We start from the raw sequence: 22332 nt of genomic DNA on the forward strand, positions 1-22332 counted from the left end.
TTTCTTAACCTCTCAGAGTTTTAATTTCTCATTTGTAAAATTGGAATAATAGTTACCTATCCCATTGAGGTGATTTGAGGAATAAGTGAATTGCATATAAAGTGTGTGTCATACTTCATAGTAATACCTTAAGGTATTCATAGGATGCCTACTGAATGTGTACTATCACTTGTTGACATTCTTGTCATTCCTGTTATCCATATCAAATGTGGTATTTGGAAGAATTCTGGAACTGTGAAGTTGTTATGTTCTGAATTCTGTCAACCAGCATGAGAGCTATGAGGACATCTCTAAGCAGAAGTCAGTATAGAAGTGTACACATCTAAGTAATTTTAAATGCAGTTAAATTCTATCACAAAAACTAGGTGGTGTCCCCTATCATATTTTCTTATTATAACCACTTGAAGTTGTGGGATTTTAAGATGACTTAGAGCCAGGGAAGACTATTTTCTTTTGTTATTATTGGTATCTCTTCAGTCTGTTGACAACTAAGGAAAGCAGTAAGTAAGCTCAGAGATGTCTGTGTGGAAAGATTTAAACCATATCAATTTCAAAAGTTTTCTATTGTAAGAAAATATTGCTTCTCTTAAAAAGAGCAAGATAAATCAGATTAAGTTATTTAAATAGAAATAAACCTATAAAGGTTACTAAGGTGTTGATAATCTTTTATAATAGTTAGACAAAGAGGGGATATCTCTTATATTTAAAAAGGAGACTTACAGAGCCAGAATTTATTAAAGTAAAGAATACTAACCTAATGAAAAACCAAATGTGACACTCCCTGGAAGATATGTGACCTTTCCAAAGCTCTACAAGGGTACAAACTCTATGAAAATAGGTTTCTTAGCCCAGGCTCCTGCAGGATGTTTCCTTAGTCCCTGAACACTATCAATATCTCTTTTCTTTTCCTAGCAATCCACAAGGAAAGCTTTTGATTTTGTCAAATATTTTTTTAAACATCTGAATAGAAATATAAGCATTTATTCTCCAAATACCCTCCCTCATTGGGTTCAGGGTCACCCCTAAAGGTGTTAATTACTCCCCCACTTCAAGACTGATAGGCTCTGCCGGGTGCCATTGAGAAGGGAAGAAAGCTACTAACATAAGGATACTCTGATGGACTCCCATGGAACTGTCCAAACCTACTGTGACTGAAGTGAGAAATGGTTGTGAGGATGTGACACTGGGTCTCAAATTTTTGCTACTGGACCCTCTGGGGTAGGGCGGCAGGATTTTTAGGAACAAACCTTTCTGCACTGAGGATATGCTATACATATATCTAAATAGGTGGAAAGGACTTTGAGTGCTTTGGGGTCCACCCATGAAACATGACCTACCACATCTTAATTAGCTTGGAAGGTAGGGGGGCAGAAGGGAGTATGTGCTCATTTGGCTACTGAAATGATAAAGCCAAAGTAGGCATTATGGAAACTGCCTCTGTGCATTCGCTTTTGCACTCTCTCCTCCATAAGGTTTACCTAACAAAATGTCCTGTGCCCCTCAACACATTGCTAAAACTCCTTTATAAGCTGCTTCTATTCACTAGAATTTTATTCTGCACTTTAAGACCATATGTGTGTTCCGGACAAATTTCTAGAACACTCAGATCAAGCCTATACCGTGTTTGTCTTCTACAGTTTGAGTTTGTCTGTCCCTCTTCCTGGAATCCTTTCTGCTCATATCCTTATCCAAAGTCGTCTTTGTTTTATTCTAAGTATCTAGAGACATCTCTCTTGCAAAACCCTTCTTTGATTATTCTGTCTTGCAAAACCTTCCTAAATACAGTCTTCTATTTTGTGGTACTTTTCACTTTCAATATTACAGATATTTATGTGTCTATTTTATCTCCTCTCTTAGATAATAAAATGCTCAACATAAGGATCCAAATCTCATTAATCTGGTATGCCTCACACCATTTAGCATATGACATGGCTTATAGTAGATATTCAATAAATATATATTGGCTAAATAAACAAAGATTGAATTGCAACCTGCTTTTAGATATGAGTTTTGGAAATCTCGTGTGTGCTTTCAACACAACATTGTGCAGTATTAGATGAATGCCACGCATTTTTATATGTTTATTAAACTCCATTTCTGCTCCCTCATAGCACACTTTTAAACTATATGTCTAGTCTTCATTACAGTTACATTGGACATTGTGACTGAGTTTTGAATGCAAGGGTGTGGACCACTTCTAGGACTGCTTCCTACACCTTCAGCAGGGTCCTCAGTGCTCTCAGTCTTCCCTCTATTTAGAAAGTCAGCAGAGGATGCTACTATCCCAGTGAGTATGGAAAGATTATAGATAGCAGGCTTCTTTCATTCTTTCTCTGACCCACACTAGACTGGATCATGAGTGAAGACTAAACTTTGATAGGACACTAGTATTGTGGTTATTTATTATATAGCCCTCAGCCTACTCTAACCAATACACACACTTGGATATTTCTTAAGTGATCTTACTAACTCTAGCTAGATATACTAATGCTATATTTCTTTGAATGTAAGACATCATCGAATGTATGACACATCATTATATTTTTCTACTAAGAAAGAATAAGGGGAGCCTGAGTGGCTCAGTTGGTTAAGGATCTGACTCTTGATTTGGGCTCAGGTCATGATCTCAGGGTCATGAGACTGAGCCTTGTGTTGGGCTCCACGCTGAGCACTGATCCTGCTTAAGATTCTCTCTCCCTTTCCCCCCTGTGCTCCCCTTGGCCTGTGCTTATGCTGTCTCTCTCTCTCCTCTCTCTCTTTTTTTTTAAGAGACTAAGAAAGAACAAATGCTACCAGTCAAGCTATGACAACCCTTCCCAATTTTAGAGGAGGAAATTGTGCAAAAAAAGTGAATCTTAGAATCAATGTAATAGGTGACAATAATTCACATGTAAAATAGTTGTATAATTCATGAAGTGCTTTAATGAAACCTTCAATCTGTTTTGCAACATGCATTCATTAGTACCTTCTTTTATGCTTAGCATTGCTTGGTCCTGAAAATAAGACATAGTCTTTGCCTTCATAGTTTATAATTTAGTAAGAAAGACTCATAATTAAAAACAATTAAAATTCAGTTTATTAAACAATTAGAATGTAGCTAATATATATCATACAGACTGTGTACTAAATGCTATGAGTTCCGCTTATTTTGAGGCTTATGTCAGTCCCATGGGATCAGTACTATTTCAGCTATTTTATCATGTTGCCCAGTAAGTGTGCTAATGGAAGTGAGTCTACACAATTCAACAATAGCCCTGTAAAGGGAGTAGCAAAGTATATGCTTGATGTGAGCTGGGCAAGCAGGTACAAGTCAAGGGTCAAGGGCCATGTTACAGAGAAGATGAGGTTTTATCTATGCTTTGAAACTGAAAAGTGTCCAGAGGGGCAAGTCAAACATTCCAGGATGAAGCAAGAGTGTGTTCAAAGCAAAGAAGTAATGAATGTTTGCAAAATACTATATTGTCTAGGGAATGGGAGTTAAGGAAGATGAGTCTGGAGAGAGTGTGGTGGATAGTCCACAAAGAGTTCCATGTCTGAGGCTAGTGTTTAAGCTAATTCATAAAGATGATAGGGATTTTAGGGAGGAGCTGCTGTGGGTATAGATATTACCAAAATAAGGTCAAAATGGCAATTTAAAAATTCTTTACAATGTCTACATTTATAGACATTTAGTTCAAATTAACAAAGAAATAGGATCTTTTGTGTCTCAGTATCATTCAATCAACAAGAACAAAAGATAAATAGTGAGATCCATTAAGATGGCAAAAACATCAAGAACATTTGTCACTGAAATTCATTTGAATTGATTTCATATTACACATGCATAAAAAGATACTTTTCTATTCTTTTTGCAGTTTTGTGAGTTATTACCTTAAAAAGAAGACTTTACAGCAATCACTCATAAATCCATTCAGTTCACTTATTACCTCCAGAATATTTTCTTTTAAAAAATATTACTAGGAGCAATTTTAACCAGCCCAAGTTTCAAGCTTTAAGAGGCAGCTATTTTACATACATAGGAAGTACTTTTTCTGAAAATTCTTGTGTTATAGATTCATAATTCACAGTGGGCGACCCCTGTTAATATGCACTCACAGCTGCATGCAGCCCTAGGAACCATTATTATATTAAGAATAATGTAAAGACACTTAAACTTATTCTGTATCATCATGCATATTACCAAGTGTGTGCCATTATGAATAACAGTCACAGCATACAGCATAATGGTATGTTAAAGAAGACGTTGTGGTGTAAACTAAATGCATATTAAGAATACACAAAACTCTGTTGAATTTTAATCATCCTTATTCATAGGACATAGAGTTCTAATGATCCTCAAAAAGCGTGTGATTTAAATAAGCCATCTTTATTCCATTCCATTTAAGCCCTTGGTGTGAGTTAATCAGCTTGGGTGGACTCATTCCTAGTGATAAAAGTGAAGAAATCTTTGCTCACACATAGAGAAATGTGTGGTACATAGTGAACAAATAAAGTGAGTCATCTCTAATTTACCTCACTAAGGACACCCTACTTTGGGACCTAATCATAAAATTGAATCAATTTAAAAGGAACTCACTAATTGATCTCTCCTTTTGAATGCTAATCTCCAAAGGATTTACATGTTAAAGAATTATGACTAAATAAGAATTTTGCCAAAGGTACTGTTAAAGTGCAAAGGAGAGAGATTTATTGTTATTCTAATAGTTAAGAAATAACATTGGCAATAACAATTAAGAAAACTCACCATTGAACTCCACTCAGTTATTGCAACACGTTTATTTCCTCCAATTTGATGAGTGTAGTTCTGCAGAGGAAAATACCTGACCTATTCCCAGGAATCTCATGATCCCTCCCAAATTTCTTCCAAATCTGATTACAAGAATATGAATTTCCAATGAGTAGATTTGAGGTTTTATGTTTTACTTTCTCTTTTTCATTTCTTTTTTCTTTTTTATAAACATGTATTTTTATCCCCAGGGGTACAGGTCTGTGAATCACCAGGTTTACACACTTCACAGCACTCACCAAAGAACATACCCTCCTCAATGTCCATAACCCCACCCCCTTCTCCCTACCCCCCTCCCCCCAGCAACCCTCAGTTTGTTTTGTAAGATTAAGAGTCACTTATGGTTTGTCTCCCTCCCAATCCCATCTTGTTTCATTGATTCTTCTCCTACCCACTTAAGCCCCCATCTTCCTCATATCAGGGAGATCATATGATAGTTGTCTTTCTCTGCTTGACTTATTTCGCTAAGCATGATACGCTCTAGTTCCATCCATGTTGTTGCAAATGGGCAAGATTTCATTTCTTTTGATGGCTGCATAGTATTCCATTGTGTATATATACCACATCTTCTTGATCCATTCATCTGTTGATGGACATCTAGGTTCTTTCCATAGTTTGGCTATTGGGGACATTGCTGCTATAAACATTCGGGTGCACGTGCCCCTTTGGACCACTACGTTTGTATCTTTAGGGTAAATACCCAGTAGTGCAATTGCTGGGTCATAGGGCAGTTCTATTTTCAACATTTTGAGGAACCTCCATGCTGTTTTCCAGAGTGGCTGCACCAGCTTGCATTCCCACCAACAGTGTAGGAGGGTTCCCCTTTCTCCGCATCCTCGCCAGCATCTGTCATTTCCTGACTTGTTTTAAAACATTTCTTCATGGTGATTTGCTTTCAGAGGGGTGACACGGCACATGAACAATATTAATATTGACACAATATTAAAATCCCCTAGAGGCCACTGACTAGCCATAGTAGACTATAGTGGCTATGCTTTTGTCTGCTTCTTCTGGCATATACCACTTTCTTTTGCAAATGTTCACCTTCTGATCCCACTTGGGGTTATTAATCCCAGTGTCCTGCTCTTACCTGGTCAATAGTGGGTCTAAACCTTCCCAAACTAATGGTGCACGTTGGGGTTTAGTCATTAAAGTAAGGATAGGAAGCTGAATCAAAGAGGGCCAGAAAGTCTTCTCCAAAGGTTCTGGCTGGAGCTAACAGAAAGAACAACTGTTATCCACTAGAAATGCTGAAATAGTGTTTCCAGCTTCATAGCAAGTAGGAGATTTTCAATTGCCATTTTGCCCACCTTGTGCAAAGGTCTAATTACTAAAATAATGCCAAATAGGAAGAAATTGCAAGAGAAAGAGTTATGCCAATCTCATTTTAGTTCCTGATCATTGGCTTGAATGAAGTCAGCTACATCTCTGGACTTCCCATGGATATGAGCCAATGAATGTTCTTTTATCCTTAAGGTATTTTAAGCTAGGTTCCTATGAGTTGAAAGAAAGAAAGAATCCTAAATATAGATAGCTTTCTCTGCACCCACTCACAATTTTTTTTTTAAACACCAGCTCAAATTTCCCTGGGAAAAGACCCTGTTTCCAATTTTTAGTCATGGTGCTTCATGATTCCAACTACAAATGCAAGCATGGCTACCTAGAGCATCAAATTCCTTTGAACCACAGTGACTGGTTCAATAATGAGACTGTATACCAATCATAGCTCATGAGGCAGAATGTATCTTTTTTAAAAAATTCTCAATCTGTTCTTTACTCGATACGAACATCAGAGAAAGTGAGCATTGAGTTTAGGGGGACTGCCATGGTAGGCCTAATTATGAAGGCAGTACATCAGAAAGTAGAGCAGAAAAATGGTGAGAGAGAGAGAGAGAGAGAAAGAATAAACACTGTTTTATTTGAGATCCTAAGATCACAACCTGTTTTAGAAGCTATATCCTGCTTTTAGATTTTTAATCTCTTTTTTTTTTTTAATTTAAATCAGCTTGAAGTTTTGGGGTTTTTTTCAGTTGTAATTGTTCATTGATCATTTGTATGTGCTAACAATTATTTTATAAGTAGGTTACATAGTTGGTAGCATAAGTACTGTAAATTTCCCTTGATTTTTATTTTTATCTCTTTATTGGTATAATGAAATTATTCTGTGACCTCTTCTCTAGTCTCAGAGACACTTGGGGACATGATCCTGAAGTCCCCCTATACCACTAATGAAAGAAATTTTAGGAGTATTCTTATACCAGATCCAAGATAAATGAGAATTTAATCAAGGACTATATACTGAACCAAGAACCTATTGTCAAGATTGTCAAATAATGAACAAGTTTTCTTGGTAGGACTCAGCTTAGTCCTAGAGAATGAAAGTAAGAATTATAAGTTTGATTGGTCATAAAGCTTAGAAAGACTCTGAGCTGATGGCTTCCCTAAGCTGAAATTGTCTATATCTACTCATTTTCACTACATTCCAAGTGCAGAATGAGGAGGACCTCAGAAGCTGTTCCCGAGAGACATGGTACCTTTATTCTCCTGATCCATCCATGCTGTTATTATTATATCCAGTATGCTTTCCTAAGCCTAAACAATGCTCAGGGAAGCCTAAGGTGTCTTCTGTGTTTGTCAATCCAATATCAAAATCAATGCTGCAATTAGCTCCTATGCTAGAAGCCTGATAAATAGAATTATGAAAAGAAAGGTCTTTGAAAATATGTCATAGATTTCAAGAAAAAAAAAAATTCAAGTAGAGCTTCAGTGTGCATGTATTTCTGTGTGCATGAGTATTGCAACTAACTCCCTAGAAGTGTTGATTATTCTAAACATTCTCTTTTCCATAATGCTCTCCTTCACATATTCCTCCTTATTAAATAATGTTTTCGATGGAATCGTATCTTATTCAAAAGCCTCAACTTCCATATATATTTTTTCTGCCTCCTAAATTTATAACTCCAACCCAAGATCCTTTTTGTACCCCACATATGTGTTTCCACTGTACCTCTCCAACTGGAGGTCTTTGTCAGCATCCAAAATTCAACATTTCCTAACTCAGCCCCTGAAGCAACATGATATAAAAATAACAAAAGATGTCATATTTCAATTCAAACAAACCTATATTTAAATCTCACCACTATCACTCAGTAGCTGTGTGAATTTAGCAAATTATTTAACTTCTCTGTGCCTCAGGTTTGTTGCCTATAAAATGTAGATAAAAATACCTATCTCCCAGTATTGAAAATATTTAAATGAGTCCTCTAAGTATTAGGGCAAAGGTTTACGTTCTACTCCTCTTTTTTCTGTGGATGTAAAATTCCAATGCCTCTTCCTAGAATAAAAAAGAAAAATGAGGTCCACGGCCTCCATCTCTCCACCCTTCACTTATGTCTTCCCAAAACAGGAGAAGCAGCACTCTGGTGAATTCAGAAGGACTTGAAGGAGGCTCAAGTCAGTAACTTACAGGTTTTTTTGTCTTTCAGAACTGTCTGCCTTTAGAAAGAGTTCTTGATCTGTTCCCAGGCCTGTAATAAATGCCTTTAATTGTCCAGTTGCCCCAATGGATAAATCTGTTTGATTTAGGTGGAAAAATATGGGCTAACCCACCTGGCCATAAATTTGGTTTCCTTGTGACTAACTACTGTGTTGTATCTTTCAATGGTTTGCAAGTTTGAAAGAGAAATAAGAATGTTATTTCTTGGCTCACTAAACCCCAACAGTATGGAAAGTGCCCAACACATTCTGGCACACATGAGGAGCTCAAAAAGTGTCAATGTCCTTTCTCTATAAGTATCTGCTACTGCTGCCCACATTCTCTATTTCAGACCCTCATGCTAGAGACTTGGTGACTTTCAGATATTCTCTCTTATTTCCACATCTAATTGTTCACCAAGTGGCCTATTCTACTGTACTGATTTGTCTTGAATCTATCTTGTTCAATCTCTCCTCACTTCCATGGTCTTGGTTCATAAGCTAATTATTTCCTAGATTAGTTCAATAAATGGGGAACTGACTTGGTGCCTGCCTTCTGCCTCCCCTCCTGCAAACACATCCATCATAATGCAACTAGAATGATCTACAAGCTACATGCCTCTAAAAAAGTACTAAATGTATTCCAATTTTCCTTTCCAGTATTATGTTTTATTACTTCCCACCATCCCAGTACACACTGTTCACATGCATACACTCCAGATACTTGCCAGGATACTCATCAGGATACTTGCCCCAGTTCCTCACTTCCCATAACCATGGGGGTAAATCAGGGTAATTCTAGGGATTGCTCATATAAACCTAATGAAAAAGGCAAGCTTGAATTACCAGAGTTTATTCATTAATAGCAGAAGAATTGCAATTTGGGAAATCCATGCTACAGTAATCTATAGGTGAGTCCATTAAGGGCTTAGGGTGGGCTATTTTTTTTTTTTTAAAGATCTTATTTATTCAGTAGAGACATAGCAAGAGAGGGAACACAAGCAGGGGGAGTGGGAGAGGGAGAAACAGCCTTCCTGCTGAGCAGGGAGCCCAATGCAGGGCTTGATCCCAGGACCCTGGGATCATGACCTGAGCTGAAGGCAGATGCTTAACGACTGAGTCACCCAGGCACCCCATAGAATAGGCTATTTTTATGGGCAGGTAGTACAAAGGGGACTATCTAGCCAGAGTCTTAGCAGTAGGTTCATTGGCTTGAGGATCAGAGGATCTTGGCAAGTGTTTACCGGTCAGGAGATAAGTCTCAGCCTTCTGTAAATCAGACATTTATGAGAAACCAGTCTTTCAGTTAAGTTCGGTTTTTCTGACAGTGCACATGTGAGATTATCCATTACATATCCTCCAGTTCCATTTTAGATTAAAATTATTTCATACTCTGCAGGTATACACTGAGCTGTATTCTCCAACTCGGCATATATCAGTAATAAAAATGATATTTGGTTCTCCATCTGCTACTCCATTGTCTTATTTGACAATTTGTACCAAACCCAAGGCAGAGAACAGAGATACAGCAATTGGCGACTTTTCCAAATGCTGCAACACTTATGTGTCCAAAACATGTACCTGTCTTCCATCCTTTACATTCTCTGTCTTACTTTCAACACCTAGTTCAAATATTTCCACCTCTGCAAAGTCTGTCCTATCAATCAAAGGTATTAGATTTATTAGTAGAGCTAGTTACTTACCTTTCTGTCTTTGGATTAAAAACAATAGATCTTAGACACATTGAGTCCAAATAAGGACAAAAGTATCCATGCTATTAGTGGTAAAAACTGATTTGGGAAATTCAGTGGTGCCTCTTAGAATTACCCCCCTATACAAACACACTTAGGCACACACCAGTTACCAAAATAGAGAAGAGTTAAGTTCCTTCATCCTAGCCCAGAGCTCTGTCTATTGAGAGACTGACCTTATGGAAACTAAAAACAAAGCTTGTTGTTTCCAAAGGCAACTGTCGTAGAAATCAGGTATGTGGATCATACATGAACAAAACAACAATGCTTAATAAATGTTTGATTAATGCCTAATAAAAAGTGAGACCTAGTGAATGTCAGGCTCTTATCAATCTTACCAATGAGTTAACTCCATTAAGGGAGAGAAGAGGGAAGAAACTCCCTCTCCACAACTTCTTCAGGAGCCCTTAAGTTTTAGAGAACATTACTTCCTGCATAGGTAAAGATGGAAATTAGGGAAAGAAGAATTGTCTCTCCTTTTATTCCTGTGATACTGTGATATATAATAAGAAATATTATTGTTCTTTGTCCCATCCCTGGCACAGAGCTCCTAAAACCCTTGGAGTATCCTGGATGAGAGCTATAAATGTGTCTTTTTTTTTTTTTTTAACATTGTTTAGGTGACCTTTGGAAAGCCCTTAGGTAACCTAGGGATAGGAACTGGTTGCCAGAGGAACCAATCATGTGGTTAGGGGTTTAGAATTTCAGTGTCCTCTCCAACCTCCTGAGAGCAGTGCATAGCTGGGGATTCAGTTAAATCACTAATGGCCTAAGATTTAATAAGTCATGCCTATGGAAGGGCCCTCCTTTAAAAACCCAAAAGGAGAGGGTTCAGAGAGCTTCTGTGTTGGCAAGCATGTGGAGGTTTGGGAGAATGGTACAACCTTCCCACATACGTTGTCTTAATCATCTCTTTCATCTGGCTGTTACTGAGTTACATCTTTTTATAATAACCTGGTAGATGTAAATAAATGCGAGCTTCTCTAGCTGTGAGCTCCTCTAGCAAATTAAACCAAAGAAGGGGGTCCTAGGAACCTATGTATAGCCGGTTGGTTGGTCAGAAGACAGGCAACAATCTGGAATTTCAGTTGGCCTCAAGGAGAAGTAGGGCTGAGCCCCTAATCTGTGGCACTAACTCAGTGCCAACTATCTCTAATAATTCTAATATTAGAATTGAGATCAAATGTAGGACACCTGGATGGTATAGGAGCATTATTTGATGGTGTGAAAAGAAACATAATTCCCCATCCTTATTTTCTTAACCCTATACTCCTCTGAGCTTCCCAAGAAATTTAGTCATTCCTTTATTAATAGACTTATTTTACTATATATGTATCTATTTATGTATATGCTTGGAATAGTGTGCTTTTTTAAAATATAAGTATTTGTCTATGTTCCAATGCCTGGAACATAGTAGGTTCTCAATAAATATTTACTAGCTGGCTAGATAAAGTGGAATCATAGAGTCTGATAAATAGATATGGATCTTAGACATCATCTACCTCACTTTCTCATCCAAAGCCAAGAATCCTTCATACAACATTGGCTGTGTACTCAGAGTTTGAGCACTTCTGTAAATAAGAACTCAACTTTATGAGTTATAGCTAGACAGAGAAGATTACAAATCATCTTTATGCATTCAAAAGGACACAATATCACTTCCTTGGTATTGTTAAAAAGGCATAAGTTTAAGCCCAGTCAGGAGAAAGTATCAGATGTACACATACTGAGAAACAGTCTACAAAATAACTGATCAATACTTTTCAAAAGTGTCAAAATCATGAAAGACAAAGACTGAGGAACTGCCACAGACTGGTGGGGACTAAAGAAACAGGACAGCATACTACAATGTGGGATCCTAGAACAGAATAAGAATATTATTGGGAGAATTGGGGGAAGTTAAGAAATGGCAAATAGTATAAAATATGGTATGGAGTTGAGTTAATAGTATTAACCCATAACAATTTTCTGGCTTTGATAACTGGATAATGGTTATTTGAGGTGTTAACATTAAGCAAAGAGAATTCATTCTAAAATGAATTCAATATAAAAAGAAGAACCACTATTATAACACATATGAGTATGGATTTACAAAGGGGTAGATTCTTACCAATCCTTTGGCCTACTTCACACAATAATGACAGCCATAAAATTATATCTGGGGCGTAATGATATTTTCAAGTATCAGGGCCAATGAGGAATAGCTGAATGTTGATGGTAAAGCAGCAAACAGTATACAAATATCTTTCAATATTTCATTGTCACTCATGAATCTGTCTCCTCACATGGCTCCGAACACCAGATGTAAAAGAGCTCTCTAATCTTTGGGATTAATTCATTGTTGTGAAAAGGCAGGCAGCAGGGTGGTACAGACATTAGAAGGGGGCCTCCAGAGATCTTCAGTCTTTCTGCTCCTCGTTCTCATGAGCCCAGTGTCCTTACGTCTTACCTACCAGACTTTTGCATAAGCTACACTTAAACGTCCTTACATAGAGTCTGTGTCATCTCTATCCATTTAATAGATTTCATGAAGACAGAATGTATTTCACATAGAAAATAAGATGGGGCCTCTTGTCATTTGTCAAGTTGTGACATATGTGGGCTCACGCAAGGGAAGTTAATAGATGTGGTGCTTGGTGCTAAGTCTCTATTTCTCACAATATCCAGAAATGAAAAATAGAACATCAGTAAACTTCTGAGTAATGTTAGCTATTTCATTTTTATTAGAGTTTAGGGTAATGATAAATCTAATTGAAAACAATTATATTCTATCCAGATTATCACATGTGAAGCTTTTTCAAATCTTTACTAAGAGCCTGTTATGCCCCTGGTAGGACCCTCTTACCCACTAGTCCATATCCTTTCAGCCTCAGTTGTACATTTCTCTGCCCACAGCTCAGTAATTGTCTCTGTATGGACCCTGACCAGCTTAAAGGAGAAGCAGATCAATAGCACGTGGCTTCAGGCCTGCATGCCCTGGCCTTCTGCTTTGGGGCTCCTGGGGGTTGATTGTAGGAAACGTTTTAGTATTGACACACGTACAACTTATGGGTTAATCCCCCATGCGTGATACCTTTGACTAAGGAGAGATGGGAACTAATGGATACTACCACTAATGTTAGGTGCTGAGACACATTGCATGTTGTTTCTCAGATGTCTGACAGGATCTGATCAACTAGTCCCCCATAGCGGAGACCAACTCCGTACCACATCATCAAAGTAGCTCTCTCTTCTTCCTTGCTTCAGACTCTGCACCTGGAGTTACATTTTGAATTAACTGTAAGTCCTAGACTGTATTCTAGGGAACCCAAGTGAAAATGGCATCCTTGCAAATTGCAATTAAAGTATCACCTAGGGGGAGGAGGAGTCAAAAACTAGCAACAGAAGAGCAACATGGACGGGACTGGAAGAGATTATGCTGAGTGAAATAAGTCAAGCAGAGAGAGTCAATTATCATATGGTTTCACTTATTTGTGGAGCATAACAAATAGCATGGAGGACATGGGGACTTAGAGTGGAGAAGGGAGTTGGGGGAAATTGGAAGGGGAGGTGAACCATGAGAGACTATGGACTCTGAAAAACAATCTGAGGGTTTTGAAGGGACGGGGGGTGGGAGGTTGGGGTACCAGGTGGTGGGTATTATAGAGGGCACGGATTGCATGGAGCACGGGGTGTGGTGCAAAAATAATGAATACTGTTATGCTGGAAATTTAAAAAAAAAAAAAAAAAAAAAAACTTTTAAGAGAAGACATACTAGAGTCTGGGGATTTTTTCCAAAAAAGTTTATCACTGAGACTTATGTATTAATAAACACATTTTTAGGTTACATGTATTCTGTGGGCCAACCAAGAATAACAAAGAAGACCAATAACACTATGATGAGGAAAACAACCTTGTCCTCAGCTATGGGATATATGCTCTTCCCCAAATCAACTGACTAAAATAATGCTTCTTTCCCTGCTTCCATACACTTGTCTCTGTCTGCATATTCAGAGATTGCAAAAGGCAATAAATATCACCAGAAAAAGAGGAGTACACTCACTGGTATACAGCATCTTCAGATGGATAGGTGCCTGACAAAAGTGTTATTTACTGATGTAGGAAAGATGTTAGGGTTTGAAGCTGCTGGCCACAAAAGAATTCTTGAGATGTCTTTGGTGCAAAAACGTAATTTTATTAAGTCCTGTGGGCAGTAAGAGCTGCAGTGGGGTCATGAGAAGTGGTCCCTTATATACTTTCAAGTTGGGAGGGGTTAGGGATAATGTAAGTCTCAAACGAATTTTGGAAGCAAGGTTTCCAGGACCTTGAGGGGGTTAGCTATTGTCAGGAAAGGGTCATTTATTACTGTCTAATAAAACCTGAGTTATGAGACCCTTCAGATATATATTGGTGGGTCATATACTTGAGGATGATTGCCAACATATACCTTATGGGGGGGTGGTGATAAAGGGAATTTCCAAAGGAATTTTTATATGTTAAAGTAGATTCACAAGGTCCTGGGGATTGGACTAAGATTTCCTTTTGCCCTTAGCAAAGTATCAACATGGAAGCAGCTGATTTCCTAGAGAAATGTCACTCTGCCTGTTTCGAGGACTTGTTGAAGGGCTCTAAGTAGTGGGTAAATTTAATAATTTTTCTTTTGCCCTTATTTCCCATATCATTTACTGTGAGGGGACATGAAATGGGATGGGAGAAGTCATGCTGGTAGAGAGCAGTCTTCCCTATTCTAACTTTGTGTTAAGAATCACTGCAGAGGCACCTGGGTGGCTCAGTCATTGGATGTCTGCCTTTGGCTTGGATCATGATCCCAGAGTCCTGGGTTTGAGCCCCACATTGGGCTCCCTGCTCAGTGGGAGGCCTGCTTCTCCATCTTTCACTCCCCCTGCTTGTGTACCCTCTCTTGCTATGTTTCTGTCAAATAAATAAAATCTTAAAAAAAAAAAAAAAGTATCACTGCAGATTCCTCTGTCTCACAAGCATGGGTAGAGAGCCTGACTACAGAAAAATATCCATCTTGGCCAAACAGGTCCACCCTGGATGACAAAGTTGCTAGAAACTGAATGTAGGGACTGTACAAACCACACTGCTTTTGGGACCTAAATCCCAAAGTAGAAATTTCCCAATGACTAGAAGACATGGAGAGTTGTGAGAAACCTGTTTCCCAAGTCTACAAACATGAGACCTAGAGAGTTTTCTTCCCATCCAAGAAAGAGTAGACATCAAAAGGCAATGCCCAAGGAAGAGTATTTAAAAACTCAGAAAAATGCATGCAGGAAACAGACCACTTTAGAAAAGCATCTATTTAGTGTTCTCAAATAGTTGCAAGATGGCAAAATTCTCATGACATTGGTTCCAAAAGCATAATGAGAATACAGTGAGCTAAAGCAAAAGACAAAAATGATACTAGATAAAAGCAGAAAGTGTTTTTAATGAGTCCTAAAATATATTATAAAATTTTTTAAATTAGGCAATAAAAAGCCAAGTTGACATTGCATAAAGTCAAATCTTTGATGACCTGGCCCAACTCAAATTACTCTCCTAGAATACAAAAAGTGACTATGATAAATATATAGGATAAAGCACTGAGATACAATCTGACATGTAGATTACCTAAAGAAAAGAATTTGAAACTTTAAAACCCTTGAGGAGGTAGTGCAAATTAGTGGCTGAGGGCTTAGAATTTGGAGTGAGCCATTTGAGGTTCAAATTTCCTATTTACTAGTTTATATTAGTTACTAAAGCCCTATTTACTAGGGCTTGGGAAAGTTGATTAACATCCTGAGCCTCAATTTGCTTATCTTTGAGATGAGGATAATACTAGCTATTATATGATTTAATTAGATAATGAATGCCATTTATTTAATACCAGCATTTAAATACTCAGTATATAACTGTTATCAATATCATCATCATCATTAAACACAAGAGGCAAAGATGTGTTTAAAGAAATTTTCTCCAAGTGTAAAGAAGTGTGTAAATTGAAAGAGCTCACTATGTTCTAGTTATGGTTAGTAAAAAGGTGCATACCTGGCTGTAGACAGACTAGTAAAGCTAAATATGAGATAATGAAAAAAACCCTACAAATATCAAAGCTTCTGACTCAGAACAATAATCTTAGCCTTCAACTTAACTTACAATATTAAGCAGAACAACATTCTCAAATTTACACAAATCTCTCTAGAAAAAGTTACTTAACCATGTTCTTGCTTGCTATGAGATAATCAAAAGAGATCAAGAACAGGAAAGTTTTAGTGTTAAAACCAATTAGCATATCTGCAAATATGCTTAAAATATTTATAAGGACACACACCATACTTTTACATCCTAAGATTTCACTGGGAGGAGAAATAGAATGATGAGAAATTCCTCAGTACGTAAGAAGTACCATCTCTGCTTAATTCTTGATTTTAGTAAAGAAATAAGTATTATGTATTTGATAAACTACAAGTAACCAGAGATGGAAGTTAGAACAGAATATGTACTTGTCATGTTATTAAAGAAAAACATCTCTTAGTCAAAAGACTGAAAAATAGAAACTAGAAAGCACAAAACAAGCTGGAAAAGTAAAATATTAAATGACTAAATGAAACAGGATATATATTATTAACAAAAAGATTTTAAAATAAAAATTAAGATATATTGAGAAAATGCCAAAAACATAAGAGAGAAGGAAGAAAGAAACTGGTATCACAGTACAACTATGAAACATAAGACAAAGCCAAAACAGAACATTAACTTGAATAGATATATAAAGAAAGGTTATTTGACGATCTAAGGAGAAAATGACAAATACAATTGTAGAACTTCACAAGTCCTTGTCAATCTGTAGACGATACGGTTGCCAGAATTATGACATACATGGTTCAAATAATATAACAGGATTTATTAAGTAATAAGATTTTTAAAAAAATACAAATTTTCAAAATCCATAGAACATTCCTATAGAACACTACATACTTACTGAAACTACAAAAGAAAATCAACAAAATTCAAATATAGCAGTCTTTTTTATTGTGTTACAAACATAACATGAAATCTAGCCTATTTACACTTTTGTAAGTATGCAATACAGTATTCACTGTATGTGCATTGTACAACACATCTCTAGAACGTTCTCATCCTGCTAAACTGAATCCTATGCCAATTGCATAGCATCTCCCCATTTCCCCTTCCCACCAGGACCTGGCAAACCACTATGCTATTCTGTTTTATAAATTTGACTATTCTAGATCATGCATAAATGGAATCATGCAGTATTTGTCCTTCTGTAACTGAGTTATTTTGCTTAAAATAGTGTCCTCAATATTCATTCATGTGCTAGCATATGAGGGAGTTTCCTTCTTTTTTTAAGGTTGAAGGACAATACATGAAATAATTTTAAAAACTGATGAATTGTATGTTTATATTACATTTTCTTTATTTATTCATCAATGACCCATTCAGATTGTTTCTATTTCTTGGCTATTTTGAATAATGCTGCAATCAACGTGGAAGTGCAAGTATCTTTTTGAAGTCCTGTTTTTAATTTTTTTTTTATAAATACCCCAAAGTGAAATTGCTGAATTACATGGTAGTCCTATTTTTAATTTTTTGAGGAATGTCCATTCTGTTTTTCATCATGTTTGCACCAATTTACATTTCCACCAACAGGGCACAAGGGCTCCCTTTTCCCTACTCTTCACCTATATTTGTGCTCTTGTCTCTTTGATGATCACCTATTCTGAAAAGTGTGATATGATATCTCATCGTGATTTTGATTTGCATTTCCCTGATGAGGAGGGATGTTGAACATTTATTCATGTCCCTGCTGACTATTTGTATGTTTTCCTTGGATAGAGGACTATGCAACTGCTTTGCCCTTTTTTAAACTGGGTTACTTTTAAGTTTTTTTTTTTAATTACTTTTCAATTGGAGGAGTTCCTTATATACTTTAGACATTAACCTCTTTTATATATATATATGGTTTGCAAATATATTTCCCATTCTACATACTGCTTTTCACTTTTTTCTTTTGATGTGCAGGAGCTTTTCAATTTGATGTAGTCCCACTTAGCTCTTTTTTGTTTTTGCTGCTTGTGCTTTTGGTATTATAGCTAGAAATCTTTGGCAAGTCCAGTGTCAAGAAGCTTTCCCATGGTGTTTTTCTCCAAGTTTTAGAGTTTCAGGTCTTATATTTAAACATTTAATTTATTTTGGGTGATTCTGTGTGTAGTGTGAGATAATTTCATTCCTTTACATGTGGGTATCAAGTTTTCCTACCACTATTTGTTGAAGAGCATATTATTTCTCCATTGTGTAGTCTTGGCAGCCTTGTCAAATATCATGTGACTGTAGATGCATGGTTTTATTTCTGGGATTCCTTTTTTGTTCCTTGTTCTATACGTCTGTCTTTAGGTATCATAATATTTTGATTCTCATAGTTTTATACGTATTTCAGAGTGAAGAAATTTGAGGCCTCCAATATTGTTCTTTCTCAAGGTTTTCTGTGGGGAGGGTTGTTTTTGTTTTTGGCTATTCAGGTCTTTTGTGATTCTATGTGAATTTTAGGATTTATTTTCTATATCTGCAAAAAAGATGCCATTGGGATTTTGATAGAGATTCTACCATATCTTTAGATTGCTTTGTATAGCATGATCATTTTCATAATTTCACCGTATTAAGTCTTTCACAATCAATGACACAGGATGTCTCCATTATTTGTGTTTAACTACTTTCACCAATATCTTAGTTTTCAATATAGCTGTCTTTCAACTGTTTGTTAAGTTCATTAGGAATTTTGCTCTTTTTGATGCCACTGTAAATTGGGATTATCTTCTATATTTTCTCTTTGGATTATTTATTTTTAGTGTATAGAAATGCAACTGATATTGGTATATTGATTTTATATGATGCAATTTTGCTGGAAACTTTGATTTGTTTTAGCAGGCTTCTTTGTGGAATCTTCAGGATTTTCTACATATAAATCATGTCATTCATGAACAGATATAATTTTACTTCTTAGTTTCTGATTTGGATGCCTTGTATTTCTTTTTCTGGCTTAAACACTCCATCTAGGACTTCTAGTACTATGTTGAATATAAGTGGTAAAAGTGAGCACCCTTCTCTCTCTTTTTTTCTTCTTATAATAGTAGGTCAGTTTCAGGTGTACAACATAGGGGTTCCAGAATTATATACATTTCAAAATGCTCACTATGATAAGTATAGTTGCCATTCATCAAAAAAACAAAAACAATAAACAACAAAAAGTTATTAGCACATTATTGACTCATTCCCTATGCTGTACTTTGAATCACATGATTTATTTATTTTATAACTAGAAGTTTGTGCCTTTTAATCCACTTCAACATCCATCCCCTCTAGCAACCACCAGTTTGTTCTCTATATTTATGAGCTTTAAAATATTTTATGTTTGCTCACTTGTTTTTTAGATTCCATATAGAATGAAATCATATGGCATTCCTCCTTCTCTGTAGGGCTTATTTCATTTAACATAATACCCTCAAAGTCCACCCATGTTGTTACAAAGGGCAAGATCCCATTTCTTTTTGTGGCTGAGTAATACACCAGATCTTCTTTATCCACTCATCTCTCAATGTACAATTGGGCTGCTTCCATATCTTGGCTCTTGTAAGTAATGCTATAATTTGGGGAGCATAGCTTCTTTTTGAATTAATTTCCCTTTTTTATGGGTAAATATGAAGTACTGGAACTGCTGGGATTCATGGTATTTTTTATTAACATATTATGTATTATTTGTTTCAGGGGTACAGGTCTGCGATTCATCAGTCTTACAAAATTCACAGCACTCACCATAGCATTTACCCTTCCCAGTGTCCATCACCCATCCACCCTATCCTTCCCACCCCCTTCTCTCCAGCAAACTTCTGTTTGTTTCCTGAGGTTAAGAGTCTCTTATGGTTTATCTCCCTCTCTGGTTTCATCTTGTTTCATTTTTCCCTCCCTTCCCCTATGATCCTCCATCTTGTTTCTCAAATTCATCGTATCAGTGAGATCATATGATAATTGTCTTTCTCTGATTAACTCATTTCGCTTAGCATAGTACCTTCTAGTTCCATCCATGTTGCAAATAGCAATATTTCAGGTTTTGATGGCTGCATAGTATTCCACTATGTGTGTGTGTACATATATATATGGATGAAGAAGACATATATATATCTATATGTTTATATACATATATGATGTAAGAAGATGTGATATATATGTATATCATGTCTTCTTCATCCAGTCATCTGTTGATGGACATCTAGGCTCTTTCCATAGTTTGGCTATTGTGGACATTGCTGCTATAAAAATTGGGGTGCACATGCCCCTCACTATATTTTTATCTTTAGGGTAAATACCCAGTAAAGCAATTGCTAGGTCATAGGGTAGCTCTAGTTTTCAACTTTTTGAGGACCCTCCTTACTGTTTTCCAGTGTGGCTGTACCAGCTCTCTTTCCCACTAACAGGGTAGGAGTGTTCCCCTTTCTCTATATCCTTGCCAATACCTGTTGTTTCCTGACTTAATTTTAGCCATTCTGAGTAATGTGAAGTGGTATCTCACTATGGTTTTGATTTGTATTTCCCTAATACATGATATTTCTATTTTTATTTTTTGAGAAACCTCCATACTATTTGGAGGTTCCCAGCAAAAGAGCACAAAGATTGTTTTTTCTGCACATGCTCACATTTCCTATTTCTTGTTGTTTTTGATACTAACCATTCTGACTGGCATGAAGTAATATCTCATTGTGGTTTTGATTTGCACTTCCCTGATAATTAGTGATGTTGAATATCTTTTCATGTGTCTGTTGGCTATCTGTATTTCTTCTTTGCTAAATTGTTCAGGTCTACCCATTTTTCAATCAGATTAGAATTTTGGGGGGGCACTGAGTTGCATAAATTCTTTATACATATTGGCTATTAAGCCCTTATGGTATATATGATTTTCAAATATCTTTTATCATTCAGTGAGTTGCTTTTTCATTTTGTTGATGATTTCCTTTGTTGCAAAAAAGCTGATTAGTTTGATGTAGTCTCAATTGTTTATTTTTGCTTCTGTTTCCTATGACTGATAAGACATAGCCAGAAAAATATTAAGGTTAATGTCTACGTGATAACTACCTACATTTTCTTTAAGGAGCTTTATGGCTTCAGATCTCACATTTAGGTCTTTAATCCATTTTTAAAGAGTTTAAAGTGTTTGTTTTTAATTTTAATTTCAGTATGGTTAACATACAGTGCATTGTTAGTTTCATGTGTACAATATACTGATAGAACAATTCTACACATTACTTAGTACTCATCATGTAAGTGTACCCTTAATCTCCTTCACCTATTTCACCCATATCTCAACCCATAATCCCCCTAATAACCATCAATTTGTTCTCTATACTTAAGAGTCTTTTTTGGTTTAACTCCTTTTTCTTTTGTTCATTGATTTTGTTTCTTCAATTACACATATAAATGAAATCACATAGTATTTGCCTTTTTCTGAATGACTGACTTCACTTAGTGTTATATCCTCTAAATCCAACCATGTGGTTACAAATGGCAAGATTTTTTTTTTTATGCCGAATAATTTTCCATTGTGTATATATACAACATCTTCTTTATCCATTTTATCTATTGATGAGCACCTGGGTTGCTTCCATATCTGTTATTGTATTTAGTATTGTAATAAACATAGGAGTATGTATATCTTTTTATATTAGTGTTTTTGTATTCTTTATGTAAATACCTAGCAGTGGAATTACTGGATCCTATGATAGTTCAATTTTTAATTTTCTGAAAAATCTCCATACTCTTCTTGCTAAAGGCTGTACCAGTTTGCATTTCCACCAATAGTGAAAGAGGATTTTTGTCACATTCTCCCCAACACTTGTTTTCTTGTATTTTTGATTTTAGATATTCTGACAGGTATGAGGAGGTATCTCAGTGTGATTTTGATTTGCATTTCCCTGATGATCAGTGATGTTTAGTATATTTTCATGTGCCTCTTGGCAATACATATGTCTTCTTTGGAGAAATGTATGTTCATGTCTTCTATTTTAATTTTTATTTATTTATTTTAATTTTTATTTATTATTTTTTAAAGGTTTTATTTATTTGACAGAGATCACAAGCAGGCAGAGAGGCAGGCAGAGAGAGAGGAAGGGAAGCAGGCTCCCCACTGAGCAGAAAGCCTGATGCAGGACTCAATCCCAGGACCCTGGGATCATGACCTGCGCTGAAGGCGGAATCTTTAACCCACTGAGCCACCCAGGTGCCCCTTCTGCCTATTTTTAAATTAGATTGATTTTTGTGCGTATGTTGAGTTAC

The 22332-nt window shown here is 36.4% G+C and overlaps 1 long non-coding RNA gene across 1 annotated transcript in view; it reads left to right on the forward strand.

Annotated features, from left to right (window-relative positions):
• The first annotated feature begins 285 nt into the window (after positions 1-285).
• Positions 286-22332, forward strand: part of LOC116567923 — a 118219-nt gene continuing 96172 nt past the window's right edge. The window contains exon 1 of the long non-coding RNA XR_004276430.1: positions 286-500. This is a non-coding gene — a long non-coding RNA (uncharacterized LOC116567923). The remainder of the gene's footprint in view (positions 501-22332) is intronic.

Source organism: Mustela erminea, chromosome 10, assembly GCF_009829155.1.
Source record: "Mustela erminea isolate mMusErm1 chromosome 10, mMusErm1.Pri, whole genome shotgun sequence".
NCBI lineage: Eukaryota > Metazoa > Chordata > Mammalia > Carnivora > Mustelidae > Mustela > Mustela erminea.